The sequence below is a fragment of the Seriola aureovittata genome, chromosome 8, assembly GCF_021018895.1.
Source record: "Seriola aureovittata isolate HTS-2021-v1 ecotype China chromosome 8, ASM2101889v1, whole genome shotgun sequence".
NCBI lineage: Eukaryota > Metazoa > Chordata > Actinopteri > Carangiformes > Carangidae > Seriola > Seriola aureovittata.
Window position 1 is genome coordinate 2,289,229 of NC_079371.1, and position 17,197 is coordinate 2,306,425.

A 17,197-nucleotide genomic window follows, 5' to 3' on the forward strand; every position below is an offset into this window, starting at 1 on the left:
TGTGTTACGTGTGTCTGTGACTGCGGACAAACAAGAGATGACACCTGTAAGTGGCGAGGTGACGAGATGTGATCTAAACTCTCAGGAAATCAAACTGGGCCTCGCTGAGAGTTTTGACTGGCTGTCAGAGAACAACTTGACAGCTTCAGATTCGGAGCTGCCAGTCTCCCAGACAAGCGAGCCGAACATGTCATCAACTTTTCAGAGGCAGGACACTTTTCTTTCCTATTTTTTTTCTCTTTTTTTTTTTTCCTTTCCTACCCCCCTCTGCCAGGGTGCGTTCGAGCGACTCAAACCTCAGCACATCTCCGCTCTCACAAAGCCTGGCAGATGAAATGTGCCATTTCATGCTGCCCGAAGGAAAACTGTAAAATGTGGAGACACCAAAAGAGATCGCTTCCATCACGCCGCACAATACAGCAAGCCATAATCAAAGTTTCTGACTTATTCAGCAATTCAGCTGCAACTCTGGACATGTTTTTTCTGTTTCTTCTTCTTCGTCTTCTTCTTCCTGCTGTCAAGAGTTTAAAAAAAAGGAAAAAAATCCTCAACGCCTTCACAAGCCTGAAAGACACGTGCAACCAAGCGGAGAGAAACGTAAGCGTCACATTATCAGGCGCTGGAGTTCAGTTCTGGAGAAGAGCGCTGATAAAAAATAAAAAAATAAAATCCTCAACACAACTCTTTTTATGAATCGTTATCCCGTCCCTCCAGGGCACGGGGGCCGGCGCAGGAGAGAACACAGAGTGCATGCTGGGAGACGAGCGCTCCTCCTCGCCGCGCATTACGAGCTCCAGATTGTTAAGCGTCAAGCTCCTGGTGAGCCGAGTTAAAAGGCGACAACAAAAGGCATCTGCGGCAGCCAGCGTGAGACTCACAAACAGAGGAAGGCCGCTGTCACATCTGGACGCTCGCGCTCATCCAGCCCTGTGTTTAACTGCACCAGCGCGTCTGCTGAAATTTAAAGTTAAAGAATTTTAGAGCTGATGGTGGGACAGATCCTTGGGGAGGAGGTTTCACATGAAAGCTGGCACAACGGGGGCGATTTGACTTTATTTATTTATTTATTTATTGAGTTGACAGCGGGAGAGCAAAGAGAGTCCACGGTTTGTTGAGAGAAACCATGTACTGGGAGTGTAACAGCACACAAAACATATGGTATACATATACATATATACACTGTACATGCAGTATAGTGTAGCATGTTTTATTGGCTGCGTTTGCAGAGACACGCCCACAGTTCTTGCAGTTCTGGGGTCTCATTTGCATTTGACATGTGACCCATGCTCGTCATATGAGCTTTACCTCTCCAGAAGCTAATGCGACTAGCATAGCTAAGCTAAGTGAGTATTTGGTTCGCAGAGCGTTCAGATTTCCCACTGTTTTACCCCTAATATGTATAGTGCATGCGTTATATGCATCAAAACTCTGATTTCAAGCTGAAGAGATTCACTTCTCCTTCCTCCCTTCTCCCTTTTATTTATTCTTTGTAAAGACCAAATTGAATGAAATGTGTAGGTTGAAGTTATTTCTGTCTGGATTTCAGTTCTCAGAACCATTTTTTTAAGAACTTGTTTATAGCACTTCCTTGAAAAGACTCTTCATCTTGAAACACAGAAGAGTAAAAGTGCACCACATCAAATAAAAACCTGAAGCAGGCTGATTTAGTTTTATTTAGAAACTGACATGTTCTTATTGTGCTGATACTTCTCTTACCTGTTTTAAAATAAGAAACTATTTGAACTTTAATGAATAAATAATTCAATGTATGTGTATATTTTTGAAGGACTGTGTGAATGTATGAACAGCACACCTGTATAATTAGTTACCTTAGCAGATGAACAGATGCACTGCTGCTCCTCTTTGCATATTTACATCTGTGCGGGTGGTAAACCGTTTCGAGGTTATCCATCCACCCCTGCTGGGATTCAGCAGCAGCCACTGACTGTGTTGGAGCCCCGTAAGCTGAGACAACCCGAGACCGGTTGTCTGGGCAACCTGAAGCTCGTCTAATAAGTGACGGCTGCTGCAGCCGGATGAAGCCGTCACACCGTTAATGTCTGAGCAGACTTCAACAGCAGTACACGGAGAAGACAGCAGCTCTGGTCAGGGACCCTTCTTTACTTAATTACACGATCAAAAACACGCACTGCCACCAACCTCCATCTTAACCAGTGATTTCATCTGATTCTGCTGCATCTATTCACGTATCATCTCAGTGTCTTGGCCAGTATCGTGTGGCAGTTGTGGTGGCGGCTGCACCACGTGTCAACATTAAGTGTTAGTACTTTCTTTGTTAACATACAAACATTTTGAAGTAATGGCAGTACACACATGCTTTTGTCTTCATACAGCTCACACACTTTATTGGTTTGACAGCTTGTTTGCTAAATTGAATGAGTCATTAATGTTCTTTTCACTTGCTTTAATGATGTTTTACCTTCTTTTGCATGAACCCTGACCAGAAGGGAGTGGCGTGGTAAAGATGGCCGCTTGTTGTCTATGTTTGTCTATGTTAATTATAAGCAACATCGTCTGAACCATGAATGAAGTTCTTAATATGATATGAGAAGACGCGCTGATACTTGCCGGTAAGTTCTGTTATAGCAACGTCCAAAAGTGATTTTCAACAAGGTGAAATATAAACAATATGATCACATGACTGGAACAAAAAATTGATTTCCATGTCTAAATATAATTTCTATTAAAGTCAGACTCGAGACATATTGTAAATAAGTGCATGAATTATCATTATGTTTCGTCTTTGTTCATCATCTTTTGTCTGATGATGAACAAATTGTTACGAACATGTGAAGCAGATAAAACGTTAATGTCCGACTGTTTCTGCTGCAGAGAGGAGGGAAAGAAAAGAGCAGAGAAGTAGTTGCTGTCTGATGAGTCAGTCTGACTGAAATGTTCATTTGTAATCATGGAAATAATTAACAGTGTGTGGCTAATTGTTCTAATCAAAGACATAAGAGGTTTAGTTTTTATTTCCAGTTGTGGTCTCAGAGACTCCTCCATGTTATTCTGAGCTGCAGTGATGAAGAGAGTAAAAGCATCGGCACTGTCAGAAATCCTGTCTGAGAATATTTGTTCAATTAAAACGAAGCTATAATAGTTATTATAAAGCCTATTTATTTAGCGTGATAAACTCTGAGTGGACACATGGAAAGACTCAAACATATATATTTTATATCTTCTGCTCATTATTATTGATCACTTTATTGTTAACTCTTTTGTTCCTGTCAGGATCCTTTTTGTCAGGATTTGATTGGTCAGTAGTTCAGCTGTTGACAGGTTTTTGATCTGATCCTAACCTGCGTTAACCTGCGCTGGAGCAGGTTAGGAGTTCAGCGTAAGTTACCATGGTGATTTACCCCGGTAACAATTGAACCACCGTCGTAGGACTGAGAAAAGTAGTTAAGAGAGTTAAACCTGAGGTTACCTCCATAACCTCTAATCCTGCTTCGGAGCACAGGCCTCAGGTGAAACAGGAGCAGTTAGGACACGGTTTGTTGTATTCCTCCAGATCGCATCTGAGAGCTGGATTTATTTCATATCTGCAACTCGTTTAAACACACCACACATTCCTTTTCTTTCATTTCAGTATCAATGTCTTTTCAGTCCTTTGAATTCACTTAAATTCACCATTTTCACGTGTTTCATTTTCCATAAACTCACAGTCACATTTTTGACATTGTTTCTGTGTTTAACACAATAAAACTGACTGAAATAGTCAATAACTTTCTATTCCATTAAAGTGCATTATTTTCTTCCACGATGTTTAACAGTACAAAAACAGGTTCACAAAATACCTCCTTGCATTTACTGTACTGAAATCAATACAGGCAGCTGAAATGCATTACTTTGGAAGTGTTTTTGTGTTACATTTTCACAGTATTTACAACAGAAATAATCCTCAGATGTGAATAAAATCAACTCTCAATATCAACTCATTTGTTGAGTGTTGAGTTCAATGTAGTTCGATGTTTGTTTAGTTCAGTTTAAGTTGAAGGGCCCAAGTTTTGAAATTATTTTTCTCTAGTTTTCCTGTTTTTGTTTTTTTGAAAAGTTCATTTGGGAAAAGATTTGTAAATAAATGACTAATGTTTCGCAAAATATTCACCCAAATCTTCTCACCACTGTCAGCTGCTGACACAGAGGAGACATCACCTGACGGCTGAGGACATCAGCTGCATCACATCCAGGTTATAATCACAAACATTTAAAGACTAAAAGAGTTAATATAAAATAGATAAAACAGTAATAGTAATAGACACCTGTTAACTTATTGTCCTGGTGCGGCCTTTCTTCCACTGGTCAAGAAACCTGCTAAGATCTGGCTTTTGTCGGCAATGGAAAAGAACAATCGGCACGTCGTCACATGACCCTGCAGATGACCTGGGTGTTTATTGGCTCCAATCAGCATTGATGTAAACACAACACCAGGGGGAACTTGCTAATTTTCCCTCCTTTACCGCTGTGACGTGTTTCAGAGAATAAACGCTAAACACACCTGTCACCTGCCCAGAACAAAAAAGACAAACTCGACTGGCAGTGGAAAAGAAAACAGCTTTCATTAGCAGTTTCACCAGCGTTTAAAAAAACATTTTATTCTCGCTAATGTTGGTGGGAAAAGGGTGTTAGCAACTCAAGTAGCTCACATGCTAACCTGTGACAGTTAGCAGCCAGGACGTGGATCATGTACAGTCGTAGTTAAGTTTGCACAGAGGTTGTTCTGATTTGCATTTGCACAGAAACCTGCAGTTCGTTAACAGCCCGGTCGTTTGGTCCACACCAGAATTCGACTGACAGATTTCACGCCAGACCCAAATGAGCCGAGCCAAACCAAACGCACCGGAGTTTGAACCAAACCAAACAGGTTTGGTGTGAAAACACACATAGTCAGTGACTTCTGAGAGTGTGTGTAGTGTGTATGAGATACGGAGACATGAAAAGCTGCTGTGTGTGTGAAGTCAGCCTGAGAGACTCCTGCTGTGTTCACGCTCGTCCTTCATTCTCTGTGTTTTGTTCTCTACATTTCTCAACTGAAAACAGAGAAGTGGCGGCGGGTTGCAGCAGGTTGTCAGACCGACATCAGCGCCGAGCCGCCACGTCCTGAACGCCACCTCAGATTCATTTTTCATAACAGCAGCAAAAGCCAGGGCTGTGAACACACAACAGCTGTAACTGTAACTGAGGAATGATTTCATTCACCTGGCTCGGGGCTGTGGAAATGGCAGCTGCGGCGGGGTGAATTCTGACTGGAGGACATAACGGCGGGCGTGAGGGGGCCCCAGCGCCTCGATGGGAGAGGTGCTTAATGTTAATACCTTCATTTGTTTTTGCACAGAGTGCCGGTGGAGGAGGGAAGGGCTCCAATAAAAGCAGCTTTCACCTGCAGCTGATGGCAGGCCGCTAATAAAACATTAGCCATTTTGATCTATCCACCACATTAAAATGTCACTCCCTCATTGTGTGAGGCACGGTCATTGCAGGTCAGAGCCGCCGCTGCAAATAACCCCAATACAGTGTCAGCGGGAATTAACAGCCAGGCAAATAATCAGCAGCTTATATGTGCTTTTACAACACTGAGCTTTCTGTCTTTACCTTGCAAGGGAATAAACACAGAGAACAGTCGCTGCTTGTTAGAAGTAATTACTATGTTCAACTCACACTGTAAAAAAACAGCCTGGTGTTTAACTTGACTTGATTCTTTGCAGACTCTCTGATGGCTCCACCTTCAAACTCATTTTGTGCAGCTTTTGTGTAGCTTCTATTGATAGTCTGCATGTGAGGCGTTCAAGGAACATGTAAATTGTAGCTTCTATTGATAGTCTGCTTGTGAGGCGTTCAGGGAACATGTCAATTGTAGTCTCTACTGACAGTCTGCATGTGAAGCATTCAGGAAAATCTGTAAATTGTACCATCTAACATAGCCTGCATGTGAGGCGTTCAGGAAACATCAGTAATTTGTACCATCTACAGTAATATAGCGTGCATGTGAGGTGTTCAAGTAACATGTAAATTGTAGCTTCTACTGATAGTCTGCATGTAAGGCGTTTAGGGGACATCTCGTCTGCATGTGGGGCGTTTAGGGGACATCTCGTCTGCATGTGGGGCGTTTAGGGGACATCTTGTCTGCATGTGAGGCGTTTAGGAGACATCTCGTCTACATGTGAGGCCTATAGGGGACATCTCGTCTGCATGTGAGGCCTATAGGGGACATCTCGTCTACATGTGAGGCCTATAGGGGACATCTTGTCTGCATGTGAGGCGTTTAGGAGACATCTCGTCTACATGTGAGGCCTATAGGGGACATCTCGTCTACATGTGAGGCGTATAGGGGACATCTCGTCTGCATGTGAGGCGTTTAGGGGACATCTCGTCTGCATTTGAGGCGTTTAGGGGACATCTCGTCTGCATGTGAGGTGATGGGCTTCTTTGCCTATTTTCCCCGAGTCCTGCATCACCACTGACTGTCAGATGGACAACAGACGTGACCCACAAACGATCAGGAACTTCTGACTCTGCATCTTTTCCAACACTTTATCTGCACGACCACAGTTAGAAGAGAACTCCACTGTTGAACTCCACTGTTGAAATAAAGGCTCAAAATCAATGCAGCAGATCCAGAGAGATAAGAGATCATTCTCTGCAGGTTTGTCTCTGCAGGATTTATATTTAGTCATTTGATCCATTATTAATAGAAAAACATTGATTAGTGCAGCTTTAAGGTTTCTGCAGAGTTGTACTATTTACAAACTGTTGTGAATGTAGACCGTTAAAAGGAGGGAAAACTGAAGTTGTATTAGTGTTAATGTTCCTCTTGCAGGCAGCAGGGATTATTAAACACACAGATATCGAGCTGCAGAGGTGAAGCTCTTCCTCTGAGGCAGAGTCCACTTCAGATGCTTCATGTTCGTTAACTTCACATCCTTCACGTCGGCTCGTGTGTCTCATCTCTGGACTCGTCAGGACTCCCAGGAGCTCCGCGGCCGGCCTTCACCGCAGTTAAAAAGCTTCTGCGCAGGTTCTCCGCCCGTCTTTTTATCGCTCCGCGTTGGGCTCGGGTTAATGATGACCAGCTCTAATTCCTCCTATAAACTATTTTTACAGCTGCTACTCTGGTCTCTGCTGACTCCCGCTCACATGAGTTAGCAGCTTACGCACACACGCGCACGCACACACACACTCGTGTTAATTCCCTCCATAAAGTGTTGATGGAGTTTCTCATCAGTCCATAGAGGAGTTATACATCAGTTCTATGTACAGCTGTTCATGTCTGATGTTATCGAGCAGCAGTTTCTCACAGGAGCAGCAGATTTGTCTTCGCTGAAGAAGCGAGGTTAGCAGGTTAAACCCGGCGAGTTTAACACCCTGCTACAAAACACACTCTCACACACTCTCACACAGCTCCTCTTATATACACCGCATTCATTTCACCTTCAAAATAAGAGCCTGTGGGTCTCCCTGAAGACAACAACCTCCATCCATTATTACAATACTATGAAAACATTGCTTTATTTTTGCTCTATCTTCAGTCTTACCCAGGGCCGATTCACAGGTTCCCCCTCATGTTTCCTGTGTGTGTGTGTGTGTGTGTGTGTGTGTGTGTGTGTGTGTGTGTGTGTGTGGTGCTGGGCGTGGCCTTCCAGATTCTTGCTCCTGCCAACCCAACCTGCACACCTGCTTCTGATCAGCTCTTCAACTCAACAAGATATCCATCCACTCATGGGGATCACCTTCACCTGTGCACCAGAACCAGCAGCCGGGTCCAGAAAGAACTTCACCTTAAACATCACATTTCCACTGATTTATGTCTGTTTGATCATATTTTAGCAACATATTTTCCTTCTTTCGTTTAACAACAAATAAAGGCCAAAGTGTCTTTTTTTCTACACATGTATCCCACAGTTAATTTTCCCGCTCACACATATGTAAAACATATGAATAATCAGTAGAAACTCAGTCTATCTGCTGCTGCAGAATGAACTGATGTAAACTGCTGATTCCACTGTTTCATTTTTAGTAAACACCTGCTGGTATTTTTTTTTTCCCTGCACAGCGCAGCGGGAGCCATCACATCCTGAACAGACCCTATTATTTGGCTGTTTGTACCTGCGCAGCAGACACCTGTCAGCCAGATTAATTACACCGCTGTAGATGCAAGAATGGTGAAAAATGTGAAAAATGCTTCCCGGCGTCCGGCAGATACTCTGTCCAAGATATAAAACTGTGAAGGAAAACCCGAAAGAGCAGATGTATCTTAGTAATGTGAGTCTGGATAAAAAAACAGAACATGGCCATACCTGTCTCCTCGGCTCTTTGTCATCATATCTCCGCTCACAGGCGGCGTGTCAACTTTCCTGAACCTGCTGAGGAACGTTTCATCTTCAACTAAAGTGGAGATGCAGAGTGTTAGGACCTGAGCCTCCGACCGTCACCTGGTCTGATGGGACGGGTCTACAGCAGACGTCTCTGTAACCAGCTCTGGACTTGGTGCTGTCTTTACTTCCCAAAACTGTTCAATCTTTCCAAAATGATTTTCAGTAAAACACACTTTGTACCACACACACACATCACATGCATACAGAGTCAAGCCTTATCCTCCAATCAGAAACATGCTAGAGTGATGACACTCATACTGCACATGCTCAGTTAGTCCAGGAAGTCAGAAGACACATTCAACATCTGCTGCAGGACAAAAAAAAAATTGTTTTGGTGGAATGAAAGTTTTTTTGTTTTTGTTTTCATGAGCTCTTCTTTTGTCTGTGTTGACCTTTTATATGAATTAATCAACATTTACTTAATTTGAATCATTGTTTTGTTGACTTCTGATTCACATGGTTAGCACGTGTCAAGGTCAGTGCGTCTAGCCAAGGCCGACAGGGAGGGGACGGCTGCAACAAGTTATAGTAACTGTGTATTTTTATATATTTCTATGTTACACAAAAAAAGAGTTAATTAGTGAAATTTAACATATTTTCAAGATGCAACCGTGCCCAGGCTTGGGGTCAGTTGCAACATCTGGATTCTTCCATTCAATTAAAGAATATTGTGAATGATGTGTCATATGTAATCATCTTTAAATGGGTAATTGGCAGACAGATGTAGTTCGCTTGGTCTCGTCCAAATGGTCTCTGAGTAACTGAGAGAAATGCAAAATGTGTTCCAACTGTCAGAGGGAGAGAGGGAGATAAAATTGCTGGTTTTCTGATTTTGTGTTAATGTGTTAAAAATGTCATTTTGCAGAATGTTCTAGATTTCCTTTTTTTAAGTTGAAGGATGACAAACACAAGTATTTATTTTGTCTTCAGCAAACAAGGTTTTAAGGACTCAGCGAGAAGCTAAATGACTTTAGTATCGAGAGGTTTTGTACATTTCAGGCAGGAAAAAGTAGTTTCCTTCTCTTCGCCTGTTGTTGTTCCCTCAAAACAATCAACAGCAAACAGCTTTAGACAGATGCAAATCACCTCATTAACTCCCCAACCTAAATCCATTCTGCAGGAGGAAAGACGAGAAAACACGCGGAAGACAAGGGAGAAGACAGGAAGAGCGGGAGAAAAAAAAAAAAAGAAAAAAACCCCAAAAACCGGGCCTGATAAAACATCTGCTGGATTCGCCCATCTGTGCCAAGTCGAGCGAGTGAGCCCCGCTGTGAGAGGGAGAAGGAGAGAGAGAGATTAAAAGGTGGTGGGCGAAGAGAAAAGAAAGGAGGAGGAGGAAGAGGAGGAGGAGGAAGAGGAGGCACGGTGCCCACGTCAACAAGTGCCAGGAATTGTTTTTTTTTTTTTTGGGGGGGGGGGGTGGATGCATCATAATGAAGGCGGGGGCCGGGCGAAAAAATCCGCAGCTAAAGCTAAATCCCTGAGGAAACAATTAAAGTGCCATTGTTTCTCACGGCCAGCTCAGATTCCTGACTTTATTTTTTTATATTTCTCCCTCTCTCTCTGTGTTTCTCGCTCCTTTTCAGATGATATTCTCTCCTAAAAAAACAAAAAACAAACTGTTCTCTGCTTTTACTCTCTTTCAGAGGGATTTAGCCGTTGATACGCCCAAGGCTCGGCTCTGTAGATCAGATCTGTGTCTCCGCCGCCGCCGCCGCCGCTCTTCCACCTCACTTTTATTTTTCCTAAGAGCAAAGCTCAAAAAGAAGAAGAGGAAGAAGGCTCCTGGGTCAGCAGAGGACAAGATGTCTGCCTGATTACTGTTGAATTGGAAGAGATTATCCTCATGCTAAAAAGAGATTATCGCGTTCTGCCTGCGCGCCGCATGTGAAGACTACAGGCTGAGGTTTTAAAGTGGATACAGCAACAAACAGACAAAGACATCAGTGGCTGCGAGGACGTTTAAGGTTCAAATCCCAACTTAAGATGACAATATAGCAAACATCAAGCAGAAAGCGTTAGAATAAACCTCCTCTCGCCTCACACTGGGGTGATGGGTGCACCCTTACAAACTGGATTACTGACTGACCGCATGTCAGTGGGTTTGGGATGATTTCACTGGAAGCCAATTTAAACCTTTTCAAGCTTTGGTTTCCCCGTGAAAAAGAAATAAAGCTGATGTTTTTATCATTGCAAAGTCTATGAAAAGACACAGACTGAACTCAGCTGTTTTCCAGAATACGTAGCTTAATGTTGGACTCGTCTCTGAGGACTCACGGAAACTGTGGTGGACTGCTATTTTCTTTCATGTTGCACCTAAACTATTAATCAGGAAAAATAACTGACAGATTAATTTAATTAAATGAGACCTTATTTGAATGAAAATACCCATTAGTTGCCGTGAGGGAAGATCCAGTGTGGAGGAATGATCGAGTGGTGATTACATGTTTGAGTCACAGCTGACTGGAGGCAGAATAATGAGAAAACTGTGACGGCCTGTATTTATGGTGTGTGTGTGTGTGTGTGTGTGTGTGGTGTGTGTGTGTGTGTGTGTGTGTGTGTGTGCGTGTGTGTGTGCGTGTGTGTGTGCGTGTGCGTGTGTGTGATACATGAACATACATGTACAGAGTCTACATTTCTTGCTCCACACGTCCGTCAAAGCAGCTCATCCGTGACGGTGCATCTGTGAGCAAAGCTCTGGGCAGCTAATCCTCCGCTGCGCTAAATCTTATTACTATCAGCATTTAATTGGCTGCTTGTTTCCCCGTCACCTGAGCACCTGAAAGAACCGACTCTCACTCACAGATACATGTTATTATTACATCTTGTTTCTTACACGATGAAGCTGATTTATCTTTTTATCAACAACGAGCAACAATGAATTTGTCAGGTTCTTACTCGTTATAATGATCAGTAATAATAAGATAAATGATGACACTGTTATAATGAGTGGAAAGTGACTGCAGGGAAATGAAAACAATCCAATAAAAAGGTGCTTTTAACCAAACCTAACCTTTCTGGTGTGGGTTCAAATGAACTCGGTTCGTCTGCTTCCTGTGTGAGAGCTGACTTTTTAACTCTCTTCCCCGCCAAACAACACGACAGAGAACAGCTTGAACAGGAGGATTTTGATCCCCTTCCAAGCAGCTCTACTGATGTAGTGTTTCTGTGGTGTGAATACAAAGAGGATCAAACACAAGACAGAGTTTGGTATGTGATGTCAGCATCAATCCAACAGCTAAACTTTAAAGGGGATCTATTATGCTAATTTTCCAGCTCTATATTTTTAATTCTTGGACTCCACTACAGCCGCTTCACATGATTCCCAGTTTAAAAAAAAACACTGCCTGTTATGCAGCCGCTCTGTCGAGACTCTGACTGACACAAGCAGCTCAGGCCTCCTTAAAAGCTCACTTTCTTCTGAGAAAGGAAGGAGAATCACACGTCTTATAACATTTATTAAAGTAAACCACTCACATAAATCAAGCTTATGTGACAAAAATCCATGACATTATTAATGTAGGTGTGTGCGTGGTTTAGTGAAGGATGTTGTGCACTGAAACCTAACGAGAGGAAACCAAACGAAACAAAGAGGACGACGCAGGAGCTTCCCACCTGTGCAGCCCAGCTGAACCTCGTCTCTCTGACGAGGCAGCAGTCGTCACACACACACACACACACACACACACACACACACACACACTGATCTGTTGAAGGGATCTGATGTTCATACACACGATCACTGGGAGAACATGGCGAACATAAGAAGCAGTCAGAACCAAACCAGGTTCTGCTTTTGAGATCAGAAAAATAGAGCGGTGGCAGGGATCCATGCCGGGCTGATGAGGGTTTATTTACACCCTCTGAAAAAGACAAAGTCACATCAGGTCAGGTAAAAATCAAAGGCTCCAGTACTAAGTAAAAGAAGACAACAGTTTCTTATTGAACCAGGTTCTGTCATTTACCGGCGTCGTTTCTTTTTTTTTTCACCAAAAGTAAAATGTAATTTAAAATTTCTAAAATTGACTAAGTTGTTTCCTGATGTTTATCAATCAATCATGCTAGCAGTGCCCCCCCCCCCCCCCCCGTTTCCAGTGTTTGTGCTAAGCTAGGCTAACAATGACCTGGACCTGTCTGTGTGCCGGAGACACAGAGAGGAGAATTACGTCCTTCTCCTCCTCCGACAGAGACGGAGAGCAGGAGAACAGGTAACAGATGGAAAAACTGAACTTTTCTCTGAGAAACAAGGACGAGATTTTCCTCCCTGCAGTTTCACAGTAAACACAATCAAAATGAAATCTGTCTGAGGTGAGCTGTGTTCTCAGAACAGCTTCTTCTTCCTCCTTTGCTTCATCCCGCCGTCCTCCCTCCCCAGTAATTAGACCGAGACAACGTAATAAATCAATACACAAGTGCTTGTCTTGAAGCTGAGCCACTTGAGGAGCTTGGGACATTAATGCGTTCAGCAGAGAAAGAGACATTACACTGTAATCAATCCTGCTACACAAATCAACTTATCCCTGCCCATCAGGCTTTTTGTTTTTCACCCTCCTGCTTTTGATAAATCCACTTCCTCTACATTAACACAGGTCAGTGGCTACCTCCGAGCTGTAAATGGCCGGCTGATCTTTGCCACTTAACAGGAAGCACACTGTATTCCACATATTGAGTTTTTGATATCCAATAATGCCGCCAAAATAAGATTACAGCCGCATCGGTTCACAGTCCGCCCGCAGGGACTTCTGGGATGGCACCTGTGATCGTACCTGGCGGTTTGTCACAGCCACAGGAGACTTAGTGGCCTTAATGCATCACATTGACACACACATTATAGTGATGTCATTACCACCGCATTGATTTGATCCAGAAAAAGGATGAAAGAGCGTTTGGTGTCAGAGCTGTTCGGTTTGCTGATGGTTCAGAGGAAACTGACGGAGCAGAGCTGGAGTAACTGGTTGTTACTGGTGGAACAGGAAGAGACAATGAAAGAGGAATAAAACGTCAACCGTTATATTCAGGAAACTAGAATTACACATGGCACGCCTGCGCTGACCAATCAGGTTTGCAGGAAATATGGTCAGAAATCTCACCTTCAGTTACAGCGGCGACATCTGTGTGAAATCGTGTCCAATTAGTGGATGAATTTTGGAGCTATGGACAAAAATGTGTTTGACCTTTGACCTTTGACCATCAAAACTGAATCAACCACACTTGTTGCTGATGCCAAGGCATGGAAATTAAATTACTTTAAAAGTAAATAAAATAAATTAATTAATATTCGAGAAATAAACAAGGTAAGAAATAATGATTAAACAAATAAATAAAAAATATAAAAATAAATGAATGAGGAATAAAAGATGATTTAATATTACACAAACAAAATTATACTTCACAAATTAATTTAAGTATATATCAAATAAAAAAAAATTAAAATAAAATAAAAATTACAAACATTACAAAAATACTAAAATAATACTAAAAGTTTTATTGTAATGAATTTTCAATGTTCCACGACACAGAAACATCAGAGTCGCTTTAATCCTGCTGTTTGAATGACTTAAACTTTGTTTCTGAGAAACCAGGTCAGTTTCTTCAGTCGGTTCCAGATACTACAATAAACATGAGCTGCTGTTCCCATGGAGACAAAACCTGAGCTGAAGTAAAAGACTTACAGCCAGGTTCCAGACCTCTTTATCACTCCCCATCTCTTAGATATGTTCAGTGACTGAAACAACCTCGTGTTGCGTTCACTGACAGCTCTTTTCACCAGTTGGTTCAGTCAAAGCTCTGCAGGTGGGATTTAATGGGGATCCATTGGTAGAAAAGTCTCATTGTGTCTTTGTTAGCTAAGAACGAGCCCTTCATATCTACATGGAGGGCGGGTCCCTCTTGCATGTGGCCCGCCATGTTGCACCGCCATGTTTAGCCCAGAATGGACCAACCAAACACTTGCTCTAGAGGGAGCTTGTCGCCTTTTTAGGCCACCGTAAAACTCTTGGACTACATGCCACTAAATCGCACACACTGGCCCTTTAAGAAGGTGAACGTAGCCGACCACAGTAGCTTAAATGTTTGGGTCACTTCCCATTAGCATCACTAATGCTAACAATTTTTCCCTACGACGTTCCTGCTCGTGTGGAAACAAAACAAGATGCCACAGTTGCAGAATTCTCTCAGAACCGACCCGGAGTCTATGTCGGGAAACTTTTGGCCGTATCACGTATCAGCTTCACCATCCAGTGCTCGGAAGTTTCTTACTAAACATGCACCTTTAGAGTTGTATTAACTTCTCTCCTTCAGGTTTCATACCCACAGACTTATAGGTTTTTTTTTTTAACCTTTTCTTTCTCAGAGAACCAGATACTTTCTAACACAACACAGGAGAGATTCAGGTCCGATCCGAACCCTGAGATGCACCGACTCAACATTATAGGAGAAAGTGAACAGGCCCTTTTGCTCCTGGATCCCTGGACGCCTTATTTAACTTGTCCAACTTAGCGACTCTCTTGCTTTTGCTTTGAGTCACGGGTCACAGGTTCCTGTTTTAAAGAGCTAACCGCCTCATTTTTTACCATCTCCTGCCTTTTTTCCGTCATCTGGCGCTCATCGATCGCAGCGCCTCCCTCACCTCCGCCATCAAGCTGCGTTCACAAACACTTGATAAATGGCCGCTTTTGTCGACGTGAAGCGATACAATATAATTTAATAATTTATTACCTTATTTTATAAGACAGGTTCAATTGATTTTAATTAATTCAGCAGGCTGTGAACAAGCATTATTAAGGACACACATTATGCTGACAGAGATTTATGCCATAAATGAAGTGGCAGTCCTCATTATGCGAATTTATAATCTATCACCTCTTTAAAATGCAATTATGTAGTATTAGACTAATGGCGGAATACAATTCAGAGCAGGGAGAGGGGGAAAAAAAAGGTAATCATTCTGAGAGCAAAATCAAACGGATGGTGAATATGGTTTAGGAAAAAAAAACAACTAACCAAAGTTTCCCATTACACATAAGTATAACTTGGTAATTATATGTGGGTAATGAGTCGACATTCCTGCATGTTTTGATTATGCTTGGGGGAGAGAGAAAAAAAAATTCACCTCCGCTCCATTTGTCTTCTCATTAGCTTTAAATCTCTGTTAGTACTGACTGACTTCCTTTCATAATTACACACACACAGTCAGTCAGATCTGCTGCTGCGGGAAAATAACAAACCAAATGCATCGTCGGAGTTTAGAGTTTTTCTCCACTGAACTTTATATTATATCATATTCAGAGAGATCTTCATGAACTTTGACCCCCGTGCAGAAACGATACTGGAGCTTTTAGCAGGACTAGAAGACCACAATCAATAGATGGGTTACTACTTGCAGAAGAAACTTTGTTTGTTTCTCAGATTTTTTCAGTGTAAACGGGACACACAGGCTTTTCTTGAGTGACTAAAGTCCATCATTGCACATCTAAGGCCAGGAACACATTGAATGCGTTGCGTGTGTGTGGCGTGTGCGTGGCGGCTGCAGTGCGTGTTGGTTTTCAGTTGATTTTGGAGTTAAAGTGGGCACACTGCCTGCGTGACGTGCACGTCTCACGCCTCACGACTGCGTCACATGATGTAGAGATTTGGCATCTTGCCTATTTTTCATGTGTGACGTGCGGATCCCGGCAAAAACAGACAGAAAAGACCTTTCACTATAGTTTCTATGTCTAGGCTGAATCTGAATATGACACAGGGGGGATAAAATATAAACATTATGTATTTTAACCATTACAGCAAAACCACGAGCCGCAGCAGCTCAGTGACGCAGCCGCCACGCACACGTGTTGTAATGAATCTATCTACACAGATCTGAGCTCTCGTGTTGTGTTCGTTGACAGGACATCGTCTCGGTGAAGTCATAGTAGTGGAGTGAATTGTGTTGTTTTGATTCACTGTAAACGGGGGGAATCATTTATATTCTTATTTTTTATCGCTGAGCTTTGAGTTAAAGTGAAGTCACATCTGGTTTATGGTCTCTGGTGTACGCCGCTGTAGCAGTGCCGCCGACAGACCTGCGATCTGCTGCTCAGCCCGTCAGGGTTTGGTGACAGAGACACTGAACGCTGTACGATCTGATCTAATGAGTCTCCCCTGCAGGGGGGGGGGGGGGGGGAATCCAGTGAACCAGAGTGACCATGACACTGCTGCAGGCAGCACTTTCACTGCTGAAGCTGTGTGTGTGTGTGTGTGTGTGTGTGTGTGTGTGTGTGCGCACAGCTGCCACTACAACATGACACTGTAACCTAGAGGATGTTCTGACACATGCCTGTACGGCCTTGTGTGCGTGTGCGCCCCTCACTCTCCCAGCATGCCTTTCAACTGCTCTTTGATGTGAGCGTGCTGACAGGAAGGAGCTTTCTGAAAGCAATCTCCTCCTCTGCCCCCTATGGCGTGTGGCGAGCAGCAGTGGAGGGTTGGACGGTTGGTGCAGCGACGCTTTGTGTGCCTGCTCGAACTTCTTGGCGGCAGCTAGTCCCCCCACCCCCCCCCCACCCCCCCCCCCCTTATGTCCATGATAGAGACATTCCTGTCGCTCCGTCCTCACCAACCACCCAACTGACGGCTAATTCCTCCAGCGTGGCAGGAGACACACACAAAAAAAACGAGCCCACAGGTCGTCTGTGCAGCAGGTTATTATGACCCACAGTTACCTTTTGCTGCTAGGCGACATCTTGTGGTCGTAGTGATTATGACAGGAGCAAAGGGAAAAGTTGCGGTGCTGACACACCCTGGAGTGCACGTCTACATCCCTGCAG